The 19,444-nt window shown below is 48.8% G+C and overlaps 1 long non-coding RNA gene across 1 annotated transcript in view; it reads left to right on the forward strand.

Moving 5' to 3' along the window:
• The window catches only part of LOC131504679 (uncharacterized), an 81,112-nt gene that overhangs the window by 33,108 nt on the left and 28,560 nt on the right, over positions 1-19,444 (forward strand). The window lies entirely within an intron of this gene.

The raw sequence follows: 19,444 nt of genomic DNA on the forward strand, positions 1-19,444 counted from the left end.
GCTGAGCCCTTGGAGGGTGTTGGTGTGACTGGTTCTGAAAATAGCAGAACCTTAGCCTTCTTCCTGTCTTGCCATTGGAGTGACCACTGCCGAGGAATTTATTTTTTTTCTATTTACACAATGGAACTATGCAAGAAGAAAAGGAATGTAGATATTATGGGATGCAGGGTACATCCCATTTGTTGTTACCAAGGAGAAGGCATCAAGGTATTGCCAAGGCCATCTAGGTGGCAAGGCAGGGTTAGAACTTTACACCCTATTTAGGAGTGCCTGGGTGGCTCAGTCGGTTAAGCATCCAACTTCGGCTCAGGTCATGATCTCACAGTTCATGAGTTCGGGCCCCATGTCGGGCTCTGTGCTGACAGCTCAGAGCCTGGACCCTGCTCCCGATTCTGTGTCTCCCCCCTTCTCTCTGCCCCTCTCCGGCTTGTGCTCTTTCTCTCTCTCTCTCTCTCTCTCTCTGTCAAAAATAAATAATAATAAACATTAAAAAAAAAAGAATTCTAGTTACATAATATTTTAAGAAAAAAAAATTTTTAACGTTTATTTTTGAGACAGAGAGAGACAGAGCATGAATGGGGGAGGGTCAGAGAGAGAAGGAGACACAGAATCCAAAACAGGCTCCAGGCTCTGAGCTGTCAGCACGGAGCCCGACGCGGGGCTCGAACCCACGAACCGTGAGATCATGACCCGAGCCAAAGTCGGACGCTCAACCGACCGAGCCACCCAGGCGCCCCTAGTTGCACAATATTAAATGAGGGACACTGAGAGGTCAGAGAGGTTCTGATTTGCCAAAAGACGTGGTACCCCAAGTGAATTTCCATGCCTTGGGAGAGCTCACTCTACACCATTTGTTGCTTTGTTCGTTCAACAAACTGTTTACCCATCCCCGTCCTCTTGTGCCAGGCAGTGCATTTACAACCTGATTAAGAAATGGTCGTAGCCTCCATATGGTCCCAGTCTGGTCGGGGAGGCAGGAATTGACCCTGGTAGTAATGATTTAGCGTGATCAGTGCTGTAACTAGAAGCAGGCACCCGTGTGGGGGCATCGTACGGCAGGGTTCATTGGTCCTGGTGTGTGGGGTCACAGAGGGCAGAGAGGAGGCAGCTCTTGAACTGAAGCCTGAGTACGTACACTTCAGAGAAAAGGAGGGGAGGGGCAGGGTAGGTAGAGGAAAAACCTGAGGGAAGGCCTAGAAGGGAATAGAACATGGCTGGCCCAGGGAAGAGCAGTTAGGCTGTGGGGAGGGGAGGCGGGAAAGAGGTGTGGGCTGCAAAGGAGGCGCATGCTTGCTCTCTGGAGACCTTTGCAAAAGGAGGAGGAGAACAGGTTGTCATTCTTACCCTGCTGGGACTCAGCTTTTGTCCCTTGTCTGGGCCCCACTCTCTTTGATCCCAGCAAGGCCATTGTTTCCCCAGCGCTGGCTTCTCTGCTTCCAGGGGGAAAATGTGGTCTTTGTTCTCCCGAGAGAGACTTTTCACCCCAGTCCTGCCCTGGTGGGGACCAGCCAGGGAGGGGCTCTGTGTGAGGAGCCAGTCCCTGGCAGCTGGGGGGACAAGGGCCGCCCCTGTCCCCGTTCCCCGCCTTGTGTGGGTTGCATAGAGCTCTCAGAATCTGCTTGCTCACTTGGTACAAATCCCGCTGTGTTGGGGGTGGAGAGGGAGTTCTGGGCAAACAGCTTCAGCTTCTTTATTTTGAAAAATTGCCTTTGTTAACGTTTTCAGCCTGATCTTAATATGAAGCAAATGCAGCGAGGCCTGTTGAAAACCTGGGTTCGAATCCTAGTTCCACCGTTTACTGGCTGTTGGCTGGGGGAAGACATTTCTGTCCCTGGGAGTCTTAGTAGCCGCTCTGAAAAATCAGGAAAACGATATTTACCCCACAGCATTGCCATGAGGTTTTATGCGCTCATTCACTACAATGTTACGCACTTACTATGTGGCAGGTGCCAAAGAAATCTGGGGAAGGAGGGAGACTTGACCTACCCATCATGAAGCTTACCAGCAGGGAAGAGACTCAACACAGCCTTGTAAGTGTTGCCAGAAGAAATGTGGCTTGCCAAGGTGGTGTGTAACAGGACTTCGCTGAGTCTTGGGGGGGTGGGTCACGAGAGGGACCCCCAGAAAGGTGGTGCTCATGCTGAGGTTTGCTGTACATACAGGGAGCCTGGGATGTGGGAGATGGTTGGTGAATGCTCACTCCCACCCCCTGCCTTGGATCACACCTCACTCATCAACACCTACCAGGTTTCTGTGGGTTGATGAAACCCCCTCCCCTCTAGGGAGCTTACTCAGCTGAAAAGAAGTGGATGCTGGGGGCCGCTTCCAGTGGCCTGGAAATTGATGAAGACACATACTAGGGAAGGACCACAGGGCCAGGTGGGAGACATCTCCATGCCTTAATGAGAAGTGCGGGCGCTGTGCTACTCAGAGCGGAGCTCTGGGCCCAGCTCACCAGGCTAGAGAAGGGGGGCAGCCTCCAGACCGCAGTGCTTTGTGAGGGGAAACAAACGGACCTGTAACTTGATCGAGGTGGCCAGGGAGGCTACAAGAGCTGTAAGGATGAAGAAGACCTTTCAGAAGCATGTCCGGAGGTGGAGGCAGCTTCCTTTCTTCCAGTGAGGGGGTGTGCAGCACGGAGCTGCCCCTTGGAGTGGCCCTGAACCCGGGGGCGTGGGTGGTGCTGCTTTGGGCATCTTTGGGCTGTAGTGCTCACCTGTATGGAGCACCTTCCATAGGCCAGGGACATTTACAGAGCGTGCGCGTTCATTAGTCCTTGCAGCAACCTGTCTGCTGGGGAGCATTTTTACCCCCGTTTGGCACATGAGAGAGCTGAGGCTCAGAGAAGTGAAGTGACTTGCCTGAGGTCACACAGCCAGTAAGTGGTGAAGTTGGGACTTAGGTCCAGTATTGAATGTCTTCGAATCCATAGTTCTTCCACCGTATTATGCTGCCGGATAACTTCTTGGACAATATTTCCTTCTGAATTTTCTACATATAGTAATGATAAGAAGAATCCCCTTTATGTAATTTGTGTTACAAAGCAGGCGTGCAAATGACATTTCCCAGGGTCCTCGTTGCCCCGTCTCTGCGAGGTGCAGTGTTATCACATTCGGGAAGTTCAGCCAGGCAGGTGGCTCCCCCACTGTCCCGCAGCAGGGAAGCCACGGAGCTGGGGTGGGGGGATGCCAAACCCTGTGCACTCTCAACCGTTGTCTTGAGACCCACGTGGGCTCCTCAGGTATCCCCTGATAGCCAGACCATCTCCAGATCCTTAAGATAAAAGCCCAAACACAAACCGTGTGTTTTTCTAACAAGCTCAAAGCCTTCACTTTGTTTCTAACGCTTGATGCCCAAATCCCCTTTCCTGGGGCCCCTCCTGCCTAGAAAGGGCTGGCTGGCCATGTGTATTTTTCACAGGGGCTCCCACAAAGAATGTTGCATGTAATAGGAAACATGTGTCATTGGTGTTTGCTGGAGTGCTGCACCCCATGCCCTTTGCTTCGCGGCTGGTAGCCCCTTCTGCTGAAGCCCTAGGTGGAGGGGACCCCTAGAGAGATTTCCTCCCCCAGAACAGCCCCTCCTGCAGGCAGAGCCGGGCACTGAGCTCACCCAGCCCTCTTGTCTCACTTCCCCACAGGAGCCCTTGCTCCCCTTGAGGCTCAGATGTCTCTGAGTTCAAGCTGGAAACGTGCATCATATGTACTCAATCCTATCGGGGGGGTGGGGGTGGGGTAAAGTACAGAATGAACCCGGGCACAGACCATTCTGCCTTCTGTCTCCAGGCAGCCGGTGTGCGGTGATTTTTGTTGGAGGAGAGACTAAGTTCACTGTGATGGAGACCTTCATGTCAGTGTGTTTCTGGAGAACTCTGCAGCTTAAGGAAGGGTGTTAGTACTTTGTCCTTTCCCTTCTTAGAAGACAGGGTCACATGAAGCACTGATTCTTGAACTTGGATGTGTATTAGAATCACCTGGCAGACTTAAGCACAGATGGTGCCCGCCCTCCCCCCTCCCCCCTCTACCCCCCCCCCCCCCCCCCCCCGCGCCCTGTCCTGGGGTTTCAGATTCTGTGGGTTGGGTACAGCCCCATAAGAAGCACTTTTCTTTTTTAAGTTCATTTATTTATTTTGAGAGAAAGTTGGGTGGGGGGCAGAGAATGAGAGAGGGAATCCTAAGCAGGCTCTGTGCTGAAAGCTTTCAGCACAGAGCCTGATGCAGGGCTCCATCTCACAATGTGTGAGATCGTGACCTGAGCTGAGATCAAGAGTTGGACGCTTAACCGCCTGAGCCACCCAGGTGCCCCTGCACTTTTAACAGATTCCCAGTTGACATGGTGCTGCTGGTTCACAGCCATGCCTCGAGCACTGCTGGTCTGCAGGAAGGGTGGAGGTCGTGAATGAGTTTGTCAAAGAGGAGGATAGGAAATGAGATTGTACTGCGCTGAGAGACATCTTTCTAGAAATCAGACTTGGGCACATGCCTCACATACTCAGAGGTCTCCACGGCCCCCCCGCTGCCTGCAGGATCAGGGCTCAGGTGCGGCACCTGACAGTGTGAGGACCCTCCTACTTGGGCTCTGCCTTCCTCTCAAGAGCCCTGTTGCCTCCACTCCCCTCTTGGACTCCATATGCCCATGACCCTGGGCTTCTCATCCTGCCCTTAGTGTAGTGACCTTTTTCCTCCTTCCCTGTCTTTACACATGCTGCTTCTACTACTACCTGGGTCAGCCCGGTCCTCTTTCCTAAACCTAGGAAACTCCTCCTTATCTGAACGGACCCCTCAGCTGCTACTGCTGAGAAACCTTCCCTGATTGTCCCAGATGAAGCTTTGGCTTCCTTCCCTGTCCTGATGCGGCAGTGATGTTGTATCTCCACCCAGGGCTCCCTCCCCATACCCTACAGCTGTCTCCTGTCCCCCTCAGCCTGGGATCATTCTTTCCTGCGATCTAGTTCTGTGCCTGACACCTCAAGGGATGGGCTGGAGCCCAGATGGCATGGCATTCGGTGAGAATGTGTTGTGAATTGAGTGCAATCACTGCAAGGTCGGGTAGTTCATGGTAGGTCATTCGTGCACCTGCCCCAGGTAGGCACCATGCTGGGTGCTGGGGATATATCTCTGCCCTGGCTCTCATGTAGTTTATTGTCAGAGGGGGAGGAAGGCATGAACTGGTTAGTTTCAGTATCGGTAAGAGGAGTAATGGGGGAAACGGTATAAAAGGGGCTCGTGGTAAAAGTACTCGGTCTGAGGGGAGTTAGAGGCAAAGGACAAAGGAAGGCTTCCAAAGGGGGTGACGTGTAAACCAAAGCTCGAAAGATAGACAAGCTGGGGTATGGCACGTTTAGGGACTGAAATCATCATATCAGAGGGCAGAGATGAAGTGGCCTTGATTTACAGTGGGGATTGGGGGGTAGAGGGAAGTCCCTTGGAAGTGATGATACCGTGAACACCCAAGGGCCTTTGTCCTGGTGAGGTGAGGGTGAAGCAGAACAGAAAAACATGGAAGAGGCAGAGTGACCGTCTTACAGCCACTTACGTCAGACGGCGTGGTCCAGTCTGAGACGTCTTGAGGGCGTGAGATCAGTGCAGGCTGGCCATCAGGAGGGCTTCCTGGAGACAAGGTTGTCAAGGATGGGCAGGATGTGGAAGGTAAAAGGAAGAAGGGAGGGCTCTGGGTCGGGGGTAAGGGGAGCCTGTAGGAAGGCACGGAGGTGCGCGTCTAGGTTGGCAGAGGCACGGAGATGGAACCGACCTTCCTCATCAGGGGTGCCCTGGATGCCCCTGCAGGCCTGTTCACACAGCCCCAGCAGCTCTGGTGGGGCAGAGGTTGTGATACACTTCCCTTGTTCCACAGGAGGCAGCCAGCACAGAGATTCATGGCAATTGCAGCAGGGGTCACCGGGCCACAAAGTTTGGTGGTTTGTTCTCTTCCAAGGGGTTGACCGTCCCCCTGTTCCAGAAGCTCTTCTGGCCGCCTCATCAGGGGCAAACAACACGGTTGGCTCTGTGGCATGCATCATGGTTCCTTTCACCTGAATTTTTCCCATTCCATGATCAATACAGAAACCACTCTTTTTCTGCTTAAGCCATTTGCTAGTGGTTCTCTTCCTGGTTCCCTGACACCTGTTGGGTTCACACCATAGTCATGAGGAAAGGGAGGGAGGGCAGAAATGGATTAAAAGCTCACTGTGCATCAGGATCAGGCTAGGCCCAGGCGTGCACGATATTAGTCCTCACCACCAGTGGCTGATGGTGTTTATGGACAAGGACACGGAAGCTCATGACAATGGTGAAGCTCAAGTTCAAGATGAAGCCCCTTACCTGAACCCGTATTGTTAGGTGGTAGGCTGAGATCCAATCTCTGATCTGTTTGAACAAGCAGAATAAACAATACCAGCTGGAAAAAAAAAGCTCAGAAGCCAGAGCCTTACCTGAGGGTCAGTGTGCAGTGGGAGAGTGTTTCTGGAACATGATACATGTTCATACGTGCCAGCCTCCTTCCTGTACTTTCCAGCCTCCTCTCCCCCACCAGCTCTTGCTCATGTTTTAAGCATCCTCATGATGCCTGTGTTAGGCGCCCCTCTTCCAGCTTCTGATTTCTTTGTACTTATCCTTCAAGTAGAATTTAGCACAATGTACCATAATGGATGTTGTTTCCCTGGACTTTTTTTTTTTTTTTCAATTGACTGTAAACTGCCGGAAGCAGGGTTCATGATGAATCTCTGAATCCTCAATGCCTACACAGCCCTTGGCACACAGAAGATGCATGAGTAGATTCTGGTTGAGTGAAAGAATGAACAAGTAAAGGGATGAACCTTGTCCCCAGATTCATTTTACCACAGTTGACCTAGAAAGTCCCATCCTCTACATTAGGAGGTTCGGGGAGATGTGGCGACATGTGTGAAGTACCACGGGTAGCCAGATGAAAGCCAGCCAGAACAAAACGAAACAAAGCAGCCACCACCCCCACCACTGCCCAGGGTCCCCTGTCCTCCAACACTTCGCAGCGATCAACCACCCAGATCTCCTGTCTGGAACTCACGTTATTCTCTAACGATCAGCTCCAAAACTGTAGCAGAGATTGCAGGCTGCCTGCCTCATACCCGTTCTCTTTGTCTTGCTTACTAATTTAAATGAATTGGGAGTTGCAAAATGCCCAGTTTAAAACAGACATTCCCCAGCCTCCTTAGCAGCAAGGTGTGGTCCTGTGATGAAGTTCTGGCCAATGAGATATAAGGAGTTTGGGGATGGGGTGTGTGGGAAATCTCTTTAAAAAAGGAGAGGGGAAGGGGGTGCCTGGCTGGCTCAGTTGGTAGAGCATGTGATTCTTGATCTCGGGGGGTGTGGGTTTGAGACCCTCATTGGGTATAGAGCCTACTTGAAAAAAAAAAAGGAGAGGATAAGAAAGATAAAGGTCTTTTTTGTTGTTGGTTTTGCTTTTCCCTTTTCCTTTCCGAATGTTGACATAATGATAATGATAGTTGTGGAAGTGATTTTGGACCATGAAATAATCTTGAGGATGGAGGGGCAGAGAGATAGAAGGAACTTGGCTTCTTCAGGACCGTGGAGCCCTGGGTTGCTTGCTTCTGGACTTCTTATATGGGGAAAAAACACACCTCTTTAAGTCACTCTTATCAGTTGCTGTTTATTTATTGAAAGATGCAGGAAGGAAAGTCAGGGGTCATCAGCTCTGAGCCTGGTGGGCGAGGCTGTTTTTAGAAATAGAATCTAGAAAGCTGTCAGAGGTGCACCTCTGAGTTCAGTGATGGTGTAGAGGAGAGTTCAGTGATGGTGTAGAGTCTGGCTTCACTCACCAGCACCACCTCCCATCTAGTCCATCTACTAGGAACAGGGTAGGGCGTGGAGACTGGGCAGGGGCAGGGGCAGGGTGTCTCAGTTCCTCCCGTGGGGCTCTGTGACCTTGGGCTGATCTAATCATTGCACTTCGGGGTTCGAGTGGACTTCAGAGATCCAGAGACTGTGTCAGATGCTGAAGGTTACCTGCCCCGAAGTCATTTCTGCTTTGGTTCTTGTTATCAGAGCACTGATTTTGTTGCTCATCATGGTAATTCCCTTTTCTTTTTCCTGATTGTTTAGTTAAGAGGCATGTGATCACCCTCCTGCCCCTGCCACCCGCCCCCACCATGAAAAACAAGGGGGTACATCTGGGAAATTTTCCTCATTCTTTTCTTAAGAGAGGCCCAAGGCGAACACTCAGCTCTTCTTGCCTTTGGGCATTGCTGAGTGGGGGTGTGAAGTTTGGAGCTGCAGGAGCTGTCTTGACACCATTAAAGAATGACCTAGAAACTGGCTTGTGGCCCTGATCCCTTTGAGGCCCTGTAATACCAAGCCCAGGACCCCTATATCTGGGCTTCTTGCTGTGCGATAACAAATCGAGTTACTGATTATCACTTTTTTTTTTTTTCCTCTTAGGCATGAGCATCTCAACTTAAAAAGAATCTGATCTCTTTTTTTGATAAGAGTGGAGAATGAGGCTCAGGGAGGGAAAGCAACTTGCCCAAGGTCACACTGTAGGTGCAACAGTGACAACTTGGAATCCTATTCTATCTTCCTCTCTAATGACAAAAAGTCTTCTTTTTCCTGCATAGAGCACGTGGGGTCCCCTCAAGAATCGAGCGAGATTCCACACGTTTGGGATACATGGAGAGCATTTTACTGGTTCTTTTCTTTCTCTCTTGATAGGTGAGCCACAGATGTGGCACCAAGTCCAATTCTACCACGATGAACATCCTCCCACATGACAACAAAAAGAATAATCGTTCTTCACGTTTATAGAGCACTTGATCATTTATATAGCGTGTCAGCATTTGCCAAGGTTTTTCAAATCCATAATTTCGTTAGATTTTCACAACACTGCGGGGTGGGCCAGACAGGGATTATTATTCCCATTTTACAGATGAGGACCTTGAGCGTCAGAGAGGCTGATTCACCTCAGGGAAATCCGGGCCTTGAAACTGAAGTGTGAGTGGAATAAGTACAAGCCTAGAGCAGGGAGTTCCAATGTCAGTGTTCTTTGCTGTTCACAATGCCCTGTGTCCTTCTGTGGTCTGGGTTAAGATCCACGAGGACTCGGGGCGCCTGGGTGGCTCAGTCGGTTGAGTGTCCGACTTCGGCTCAGGTCACGATCTCGCGGTCCGTGAGTTCGAGCCCTGTGTCGGGCTCTGTGCTCATGGCTCAGAGCCTGGAGCCTGTTTCCGATTCTGTGTCTCCCTCTCTCTCTGCCCCTCCCCCGTTCATGCTCTGTCTCTCTCTGTCTCAAAAAAATAAATTAAAAAAAACGTTAAAAAAAAAATTAAAAAAAAAAAAGATCCACGAGGACTCTGTGGGGTAGTCCAAGTGAGTATTCATCCCCACTTTACAGAGGAACAAGTAGAGGCTTGGAGAGGTAGATGGAGGTCCCTGAACCAGGTCATTGTGGCAATAAGCTGTCATCCTTCCCTGACTCCACAGCATTTTCTAGAATCATTCCTGATATGAATATCTGACCTGGTGGCGAGAAGGGCAGATATGGCCGTCTAAGTAGCAAGTCACGGGGGCCAAGAGAAGCTAAGTGACCTGGCTGAGATGACTGTGCCTATAGCCAAAGTACAGATCTGGGCTTCCTGGCTCCCTGTCCATAGTTCTTCATCCTCCTCCTCCACCTCCACAGTGACAGGTGTTACTGGCTTATGTCACCTCTCTAAGGAATCATATTTCCCCTTGTCTGTCCTGGGAACATGCTCATCCCTCCACTGCTGTAACCTGTTCCCTGGAATGGTGTCTGTCTCGATAAGTATTTCTTAAGTGAATAAATGAATCTCTACATTCCAAGGAAATATTTATTGATGGTCAGATGCCTGGTGGGCCTTGGGGGGAGGACAGGGGCCAGGCTCAGCAGTAACAAAGTACATGTGAGAGTCTACCTTTGAGTTCTCATTGTCCCCACTGCTCTGTGACCTTGGGGGCCCAAAGTGATATCCTAGGCATGGTTTAGACCTGAGCCGCTCTGGGCAGCTCTAGCGTTAGCCCTACGGGGGTTGATAATAGGCACTGCTGTCAATGAAGCCTGAAGACCTATTCATTCACTTTACTTACTCCTGCCTTCATTCATTCCATCCATTCATTCACTCACAATAAACAGACCTGCTCTTGGCTCCTGGGGTTACCAAGACAGAGAGTTGCTGCCCATGAGTTGCTTCCTGTCTCGTTGGACCACAGATAATGAGCAGATATTAAAAGAGATGAATGACAACTACGGGGATATGCACAGGGTGCTGTCGGAGTGTAGGGGAGGGTCATCTGATCCAGTTGGGGGTCTAGGAATGCTTCATATGCACCCACAGCCACCGTTCACTAAGAGCTCTCCCTCTGCCTAGGTCTGTGCCAAGCGTTTCACGTTTACTATATCTCGTAACAACTGTGTGAAGGAGCTGTTATCATTCCCATTTTACAGATGAGCCAACTGAGGCTCAGACCTGGGAGGTGACTTTCCCGAAGTCACACGGCGCATTTGTGCTAGGGCTTCAACTGGAAAGCCCGGGCTCCTGACAGCTGTCCTGCATGCCTGCTGTGCAGATGGCCTCTGTGTCAGAGAGGTGACATCTGGCTTGTATTCTGAAGGAGAAGTGTGAGTCCCGTAGGCAAATTGGCTGTGGCGAGGTTGGTGGCTGGAGGGGTCTCACGTGAGGGTGTGGTTTGGGGAATGGCCAAAGGCGGTTCAGACCAAAGGGAAGCGCACCGGCAAAGACAGAAGCAGCAGTGAATGGAAGGCGGGTCCTCCCCACCCATGTTTATGGAGAGATTATACAGGGATCTTCCTGCTCCATGGGGCCAGGGGTGACTTTTCTCATAACCCTGATAGCCCTGCAGTGATTGCGTCCTTTGGGTGACAGGTTGAGTTCAACATCACACAGGAAAGTGCTGCTGGAGAGACCATAGCCAGGCTTTTTGAATTTGGAAAGATTTTGGCCAGGAGGACTAAGAAAACGTGTGGAACTTGCACCCAGGGGGAGGAGTGAGATCGCGGTCTGCCTGGCAGCTGCGGGGGTATGACAGTTATCTGGGTGAGCTGCTCTTGGGAAGAGGGGTTCTGTTTCTTTCTCTCCCCTTCCATCTTTCTTCCCGTTTTCCACACGTTCTCACTGAGCACCCGCTGTATGTCTAGCGTGGCACCATGGTGGATGCATGGATGAGTCGATCCTGGTCGCTGCCCCTGGAGTGCCTACAGTCTAGAGGGGAGATGGGGCGTACCGGTAGATAGGCTGGTTCGTGACCCCAGAGGGGGCACCAGCTACAAAGCGTTCTTAGATTGATCTGTGTTTCTAGGAACCCATGGGTGGCCAGATAAGTGAGGGCAAAGATAAATACTATGGGACCCTAATTTCTGGGCAGCCACCCTGCCCCCCTTAAAAGGAGAGAAACTGGAAAGACGGAGGGTAAAGATGGAGGCACGGGCAAGGTGCTGCAGAGCGCGGACGAGGAAGGAGGAAGAGGGCAGGAAGCCACAGATGTGAGACAACATTCGAGCCAGGCCTTCATCCCAGCCAGGGGAAGTCCCATTCATGCTTCATGCCCATGCTCTCTGAGGACACGAGTTTTCAGTAATTTCTCAGAACCCTGCACGAGTCCGTGAAATCCATGCAGTGAACTGTTGAGGGAGCTGAGGCCCAGAGAAGTGAAGTAACCCACGAGAGGTCACACAGCTGGCATGTGGCAGGGCTGGGAGCAGACCCAGGTCTTTTGGCTCATGTTCTTTTTAAGACACCCTGCTGCCTCTACAAATAACACAAGGGAGAGAGTGACAAGTGCTGTGTGCCCATGCGCCGTCTACTTTTAGCCCCTTCGTTGGACCGAGGCCCAGAAAATGTCCCATTGTGTCACATCTGTTCAAGGCTGCGGGTGATCTGTGGGCTCAGGCTTAATCCAGTAGGAGGATTTAGTAACACAGGTTGCCCGGCCTCTCAGTGGGAGAGCTGGTTAATCCTGCAAAACCCCCTGTCCCCGCTCCATCCTTCAGTCACGCCGCCGATCAGGCTGGGGCTCGGAGGAGCCCCCCGTTTTGGAGTCTTTGAAATGTGAATGGCAGTGGTCACCCCAACGCTCTCCCTGAAGATGAGCCGGGGTTCGGGGCATAAGCGGGGCATGGGGCGGAGCAGCCTTATCCGAGGCAGTGAGGCATGCAAAGCGGGTGGGGGCACTTTGAAGCCGGTTCAAGAAAAGGGAAGGAAAGTTTTAACACTGACTGGCTTAGCACCCTGTGCTGACTGTTTTACATACATCTGGGAGGACGCGTTTGCTACCAGAAGGACCTGAAGTCTTTGCAGCAAGCTTGGAAGGCCAGTCCCGATGGCTGTTTTTCTGCCAGAATAGCAGCGTCTGTCAAACCACGAGGGTGGAGGCAGCCCCGTCCAACCCCACCTAGAGTCCTCTGACTCCTGTTTTGCAGAGGAGAGGAAAGTGGCCCTGAGAGGTCAGGCAGGAGGACAGGGCTAGTCGCTGGGGAAGCAGAGAAAAAAAACTTGAGGCCTTGGACTCCAGGATGGCATGTGGGAAAAGGGGCCACTAACCCTGAGGAGGAGGGTGGAGCTGGGGGTCCCCGCCTGTACACAGGAATGCTCGCTGAATGCGTGAAATCCAGATGGGGTGGGTGGGGAGCAAAGAGGCTCCTGTGCCTGGCGCTGGGCTCTGAAAGCCCCGCTGTCACACAGAGATGCCTGCGGCCCCCACTCCTTCCAGAGGAGCCAGTCAGATCCTAGCTCTGAAGGGCAGAGGCCATTCCTCTGAGAGAATGACCTCTTTCTCTCATGAAGCTGCCTCTTTCAGAGCTGTGGCTACCCCAGCCCCAGCCACTGAATGCAACTGCACCAAGAAATACATGGTTCTCACGGCCGGAGAGACGCTCCCGTGCAGTTTAACTTGGCGTAATTATAAGGTTCCTCGGGACGTTTTATTATGTGCATTGTTGTTGCAGCAAAAATTGTCTTGACCTACAAAGTTTTTTTTTTTTTTTTTTTTTTTTATCATCGGTAATTTTTTTTCAGGTTCTGTATCATCCCTTCCAGCTAGTTCTCCCCCCACATTCACATGCTTCAGTGATAGGCACTTCCCGGGGTTGCTCCTTCCCTTTCTCTAGTTGATGCTTCAAAGAGGGAGGGAAGCCTAAATTACATGGTAGGGTTCTAGAGGCTGCGAAGCCGGGGAAGGCCAGGTCAGCAGGCAGCGGGGGAGGGGGTGCCTCCTTGCGCTGCAGGCTATGTCTGGCCAAGGACCCCGGCACACCTACTGTACCCCGCAGGTCCCCAGGAGCACTGCTTTGGGAGTCTGCTCATTCAGGAATCAGATCCTGAACCTGCAGCTTGCTAGCTGCGTGACACTAGCCAGGTTCCTTCTCGTTGCCTCTTCCTTCAGTCCAGTTTGTTTTCCAAACTGAGGTATGAACGAATATTCTTAGAGCGTGTCACTGCTGGGGGGTGCAAAGTCACCCACTCAATAAATATGAAATTTCCTAGTGAGGCATTAGTTTTATCATAGTGTTGGTGGTGTGCGTGCGTGTGTGTGTGTGTGTGCCAGCAACAATAATGTCAGTAATATAATATTTATATTAAACTCATAAGCATCTGACTCTTGATTTCGACTCAGGTCAGGATATCACCGTTAGTGAGTTTGAGGCCCCTCAGCGGGCTCTGCACTGACAGCGGGGGGCCTGCTTGGGATTCTCTGTCTCCTCTCTGCCACTCCCCTGCTCTCTCTCCTTCTCTCAAAAATACAGAAACATTAAAAAAAGTCAAACAAACAAACAAACACCTCAGCTTTGGGGCGCCTGGGTGGCTCGTTTCCTTGAGCGTCTGACTCTTGACTTGAGCTCAAGTCCTGGGATGGAGACTGACGTTGGGCTCGATGCTGAGCGTGCACTCTGTTTAAGATTCCATCTCCGTCTCTCTGCCCCTCTCCCGCCCCCACTACCGCGCACGCGCCCTCTCTGAAACTAAAAACACCACAAACTGAGCTGGGTAGTGGAGGAGATGGTCAACAGGCTCAAATTTTAAGGCTGAATAGGGAACTTCGAAGACATGTGGTATTTGTCTTGGCCTGCTACCCATTCTCCTTTATCTCTTACCTGTCCTCTTTTTCGCCTGTTTAGAGGTACTTCAGAGAAAAGCGTGTCAGGCAGCCACTCTCTCTGTGACATGGGTGTAACGCCCCTTGCCTCAGAGCACTGGTGTCAGGATTACAGAAGAGAACACGTTTAAAATCCTTCGGGGCGTGGCAGTGCGTTTCCAGATATAACATCCAAGGTGTGGCCTGGGAAAGGGAAAGCAGGTAACTTGGACTTTATTCTTCTAGGAGCGCCTGGGTGGCTCAGTCGGATGGGCGGCCGACTTCGGCTCAGGTCATGATCTCATGTTCTGGGAGTTCGGGCCCCGCGTCGGGCTCTGGGCTGATGGCTCAGAGCCTGGAGCCTGCTTCGGGTTCTGTGTCTCCCTCTCTCTCTCTCTGCCCCTCCCTTGCTCATACTCTGTCTCTCTCGCTCTTATAAATCAACATAAAAAATTTTTTTTTAAATTTCCAAAAAAATGGAAAACGTCTTCTCTGTGAAAGACACCATTAAGAAAGGCAAAAGATGAGCCACAGAATGAGAGGAAATATTTGCAACACACATGTCTGATAAAGGACTTCTATTCAAAATATACGAGAACACTTAAAACTCAACAATATGAAAATGGGCAGCAGATCTAAACAGACACCTCATCAGAGAAGGTAACCCATGGAAAGATGATCAACATCATTTGTCATTAGGAAGTTTCGAGTTAAAACGATAATGAGATATCACTGCACACCTGTAAGAATGGCCCAGATTTAAAACATCGACTGCACCAAATACTGGTGAGGACAGTATAGCAACAGAAGCTCTCCTTTATTGCTGATAGGAATGCAAAATGGCTCGACCACTTTAGAAGACAGTCTTGCGGTTTCTTACTCTCTGATCCAGCAGCTGCCCTTCTAGGTATTTTTCTAACTAATGTGGAAACTCAACGTGCAAACAAAAGCCTGCACACTAGTATTCATAATTGCCCCAAACTGGATCCTCCCCACCCCGCCCCCCGCACACACCCAAGGTGTTCCTCACTGGATGGATAAACTGTGGTATGTACATGCAATGAGATATTATTCCACAGTAAGAGAACAAAATATAAAAGAGCTATTAAGCCTTGAAAAGATACGGATGACTCTTAAATGCATACTGCTGAGTGAAGGAAGGGTACTCAGGTTGCATGCTCTATGGTTCCAATTGTATATGCTATTCTAGAAAAGGTGAAACTAAAGTAGGGCTAAAAACATCTGTAGAGGGGGTACCTGGGTAGCTCAGTTGGTTAAGTATCTGACTCTTGATATCAGCTCAGGTCTTGATCTCGGGGTTGTGAATTTGAGCCCCACGTTAAAAAAAAAATCTGTAGTTGTCAGGCACTAGGGTGGGGGTAAGTAGGTGAAGCTTAGTGGGTTTTTTTAGAGTATGATACCGTAACTGTGGGTAAATGACATTATGCACTTATCAAAACACATCGAACTTTATAGCACAGAGCGAACCTTAACATATACACAGTAAAGGAACATCATTGAGACGTCAAGGGATCTGAGATGGGATGAGAATGTGGCAGAACAGTTTAATTGTATTACACGTGTATGACACAACTTTAGTGAAAGGGGTGAAGGAAAAAGTCACTGAACTAAGTAACTTTGGAAATGAGTGGAGTTTGTAAAACTAAAGGCAGAAGGAACTGTGTATAAACACTGCACTTCCGTTAAAAACTTGGTTCCCAGGGAATATGGGTCAACAGTTCTGATATTGCTATAGAAATACAGTTGACCCTTGAACAACACGGGTTTGAAATTTGTGAGTACACTTACATGTAGTTTTTTTACCATACGGTACTGTAAATGTGTTTTCTCATCTTTATGGTTTTTCTTAATAGCATTTCCTTTTCTCTAGCTTACCTAATTGGAAGAATAGAGTATATAATACATGTAACATACAAAATGTATGTTAGTCGACTGTTTGTGTTACCAGTAAGGTATCTAGTCCACAGTAGGCTATTAGTAGTTAAGTTTTTGGAGAATCAGAAGTTATATGGGCATTTTGGACTGCGTGGAGATTGGTGTCCCTAACCCATATTGTTCAAGGGTCATCCGTATACTGGAATTGAACAATTAAATAAATGGATGGTAGGAGCCAGCTTTCTTCTTCCTGGAGTGAGAGTACATAGTTGAGCAAGAGGAGGAAGCTGGAATGAGCCATGTGGTAATAATGGATTAGAGTTGAGGACATTAGTGTCCACAGTGTTCAGCTTAATACAGATACCAATGGCTACGCTTATAAGTATTTATAGATATGTATAAATAAATGGGTTACAGTTAGCATACACACAAAAATTTCCTCACTGGGTCAACTGAGAGAACCTAAAAGCAAGGACACTGCAGTCATAGTGAGCACATCTAGTGCCCAGATCTTGGTTGCTAACACCGTTCTACAATAAAAGGAATCAGTTTTCCTTAGAGACATGGCCGAATCTAAGACCGGGGCAGGAAATTTATAAGATGAGCTTAGGGCATCTCATAGTACCGGGATATGAGGAAGTGTTCAAAAGTAAAACAAAAGGAAGCAAACCAGTGACGGAATATGGTGAAGGGATGCACGAATCAAGTGAAAGAGCTCACAATGATCAAAGCTGGAGTAATTTGAACAATAGAATAAATAAGTTAAGATTTTGACTGTAACAGGAGCCCCTACTGGCATAGCCAAATTATTGAATAAATAAGTCAACAGAGGAGAATATACAAATTTCCCATATAGAAGAATTCCAAATACTTGATATAGATACTGTGCCATCAAGGAGGTGAAGCACATCTCCCTGCTCAAGTGTGGACTGCATGGAGTGGTTTCCTTCTAAAGAGTGTGGATGGAAAGGGAGAAAACAAGAGTAACTTTACAGTGGAGAAATCTGGCAAACACTACCTCAGCCAGGTCTTCAAGGTCAGCATCAACAATGATAAGTTATATTGGTATAGGGTGATATGATATGATCAAAATGACACTTGCTTTCTGCAGTCTTCCTTCTCAAAATCCAGTCTCTCAAATTATAAGAAAAACATCAGACAATGGCTAATTGAGGAACTGTCTGTAAAATACCTGACTGGTTCTCCTCAAAACTGTCAAGGTCATCAAAAACAAGGAGATTCCTCTGAAACTGTCACAGCCAAGACAGGCCTAGGAGGCAAGACAACTAAATATAATATGCTATCCTTGATAGGATCCTGAAACCTAAAAAGACATTAGGTAAAATATAAAGATGTACGAGTGAATACAGATATATCAGTTAATATGATATATCAACCTTGGCTCATTAATTGTAACAAATGTACCACATTCACGTGCAATGTTAATACCTGGGGGATCCAAGTGTGAGATATATGGCAATTCTGTACTACCTTTGTAATTTTCCTGTAAATCTAAAACTATCCTAAAATAGGAAGTTTATTAAAAAAAAATGGAATAATACCATCAAACATTATTTAGTAAGTGGTTGCTATTAAATGGTAATAAATGATAATGAGACTGAGAAATTTTTATTCATTCAAATGGCCTACAGGGAGAGCACTTAGAGGAATGCCTGACAAGGCCATTTCCCATAGGAGCTAAAATTTCAAGGGCATGGATACTGGCTGAGGCCAAGGTTTCAGAGAAGGGGTACCATTATTCTTTATGAGACAAGGAAGGGTTTTTTGTTTTTTCCCTTCTGAAGGGGAGGAGGAAGCAGAATAAACAATAATGGGCATTTATTGAGTACTGAATTGTGCCAAATGCTTTATCTATTCTAAGTGCTTTATCTCACTGAATCTTGATGAGGTAGGTACCACTGTTTCCCTAGAAAGAAGGAAAGAGAGCAAAAACTGAGGCCGGGAGACCTTGACCTGCCCAATAACATACAGTTAAGAAGGGATAGGGAGTATGAAGTAGGATTTGAACCCAGGAAGCTTGGCTCCAGAGCCGTCTCCATGAGGCTACTTGCCAAGAAATATGTCGGTGCCCTGTGACCACTCAAATTCCACTGCAGTGTTTCTAAATTCCTGGAATGTGTGGTGTGAGCATATTTTCTGTACAAACAAGAAAAGGGTTGAATTTTCTATCTTTGATGACTTTGACTATCAAAGGCCAGTGAGAGTTGAGGTCAAGTTTACTTAGATCTCTGAGTCTCAGGACAAGGGGGTGGGGTGGGGGCTTAGTACTTAGCTGACACTGGATAACACTATTATTACTACTGTTCATTGCCTTCCTGCCCCACTACCTACCCACCCCTCACTCAGTACCCTAGAGGCCCCTTCAAGTTGGGCTACTTCCTTAGGGGAAACAGGATGTCTCTTCTACAGGCTTGGGCCAGGTCTCTGGGGGTTTGGGGTGGGAAGAGGCTGTCTAATTGGTTAACACGGAGCTAGGCACCAGAGAGGAAGTAATGTTTCCGGGACTTGAGGAAACTGCCATTTCCTCCTCCAGCAGGAAGCGCCCTTGGCTATTCTCAGCACCCTGTGGCCATGTGGGGCAATGGAAATCACAGCCTGGCAGTGTCTCAGATTTGCCTCCTGCAGTTTAACAATCTCCCAGTCAAAATAAACTGGCTCCTTCAGTCTCCAGGGCACGGTTAAGGTAATAATTGAGAGAGAGAAGCCAGAGACCTGGCTGTTGCACAAAGGCATGGAAAGACTTTTATATCAGACTGGTATTGGCTGCTTGTGCCTCATTAAAGTGGTTTAACTGAAGCATTGTGAAGACAAACAAACCAAGAGATTCAGTTACGGTTTCTCGAATAGCTAGTCTCTGCCTCAGGAGAATCTGTACTGATGGGGGTAAGGGAGATTGTTGCTCCCTTAAGCGTGTATGTGGATAAGTTTTAAACAGGAAAGCAGCACGATTCTGGAGAAAGGGAACTGGAAAATGCATCATAGAGATTTGGGTTCAAATTTGAACTTCACCAGACATGCTGTTTTGTGACAGTCACAACATGGCTGACCTGTGGTTTCTTCAGGTGGCAAAACCTGCCCTGTTTACCTCACGGCGTTACTCTAAAATCAACCTTGATTTCCTTCCGTGCCTTATCTCCTCATGTCCGCCAGTTCTGAAGCCTTGGAGACTCCCTCCCTCCTCCCCTCCCTCCTTTCTTCCTATCATTCCTCCTGTAAAAGTTCACTGAGTACCTACTTAATGTTTGGAAGTGATCTTGCCTTTGGGGAATTCCACAGGGAATGATAGAGAATTTACGTTCATTTGAGAAAGCGGATAACAAACAAGTAAATACAAACATATGAGATGATTTTGTAGCGTGATCAGAGCTATGGAAGAAGATACACATATGTGTCAACAGAAAGCAGTTCTGTGGGGAGGGGTCGCTCTACAC

This window comes from Neofelis nebulosa, chromosome 2, assembly GCF_028018385.1.
Source record: "Neofelis nebulosa isolate mNeoNeb1 chromosome 2, mNeoNeb1.pri, whole genome shotgun sequence".
NCBI classification, from domain to species: domain Eukaryota; kingdom Metazoa; phylum Chordata; class Mammalia; order Carnivora; family Felidae; genus Neofelis; species Neofelis nebulosa.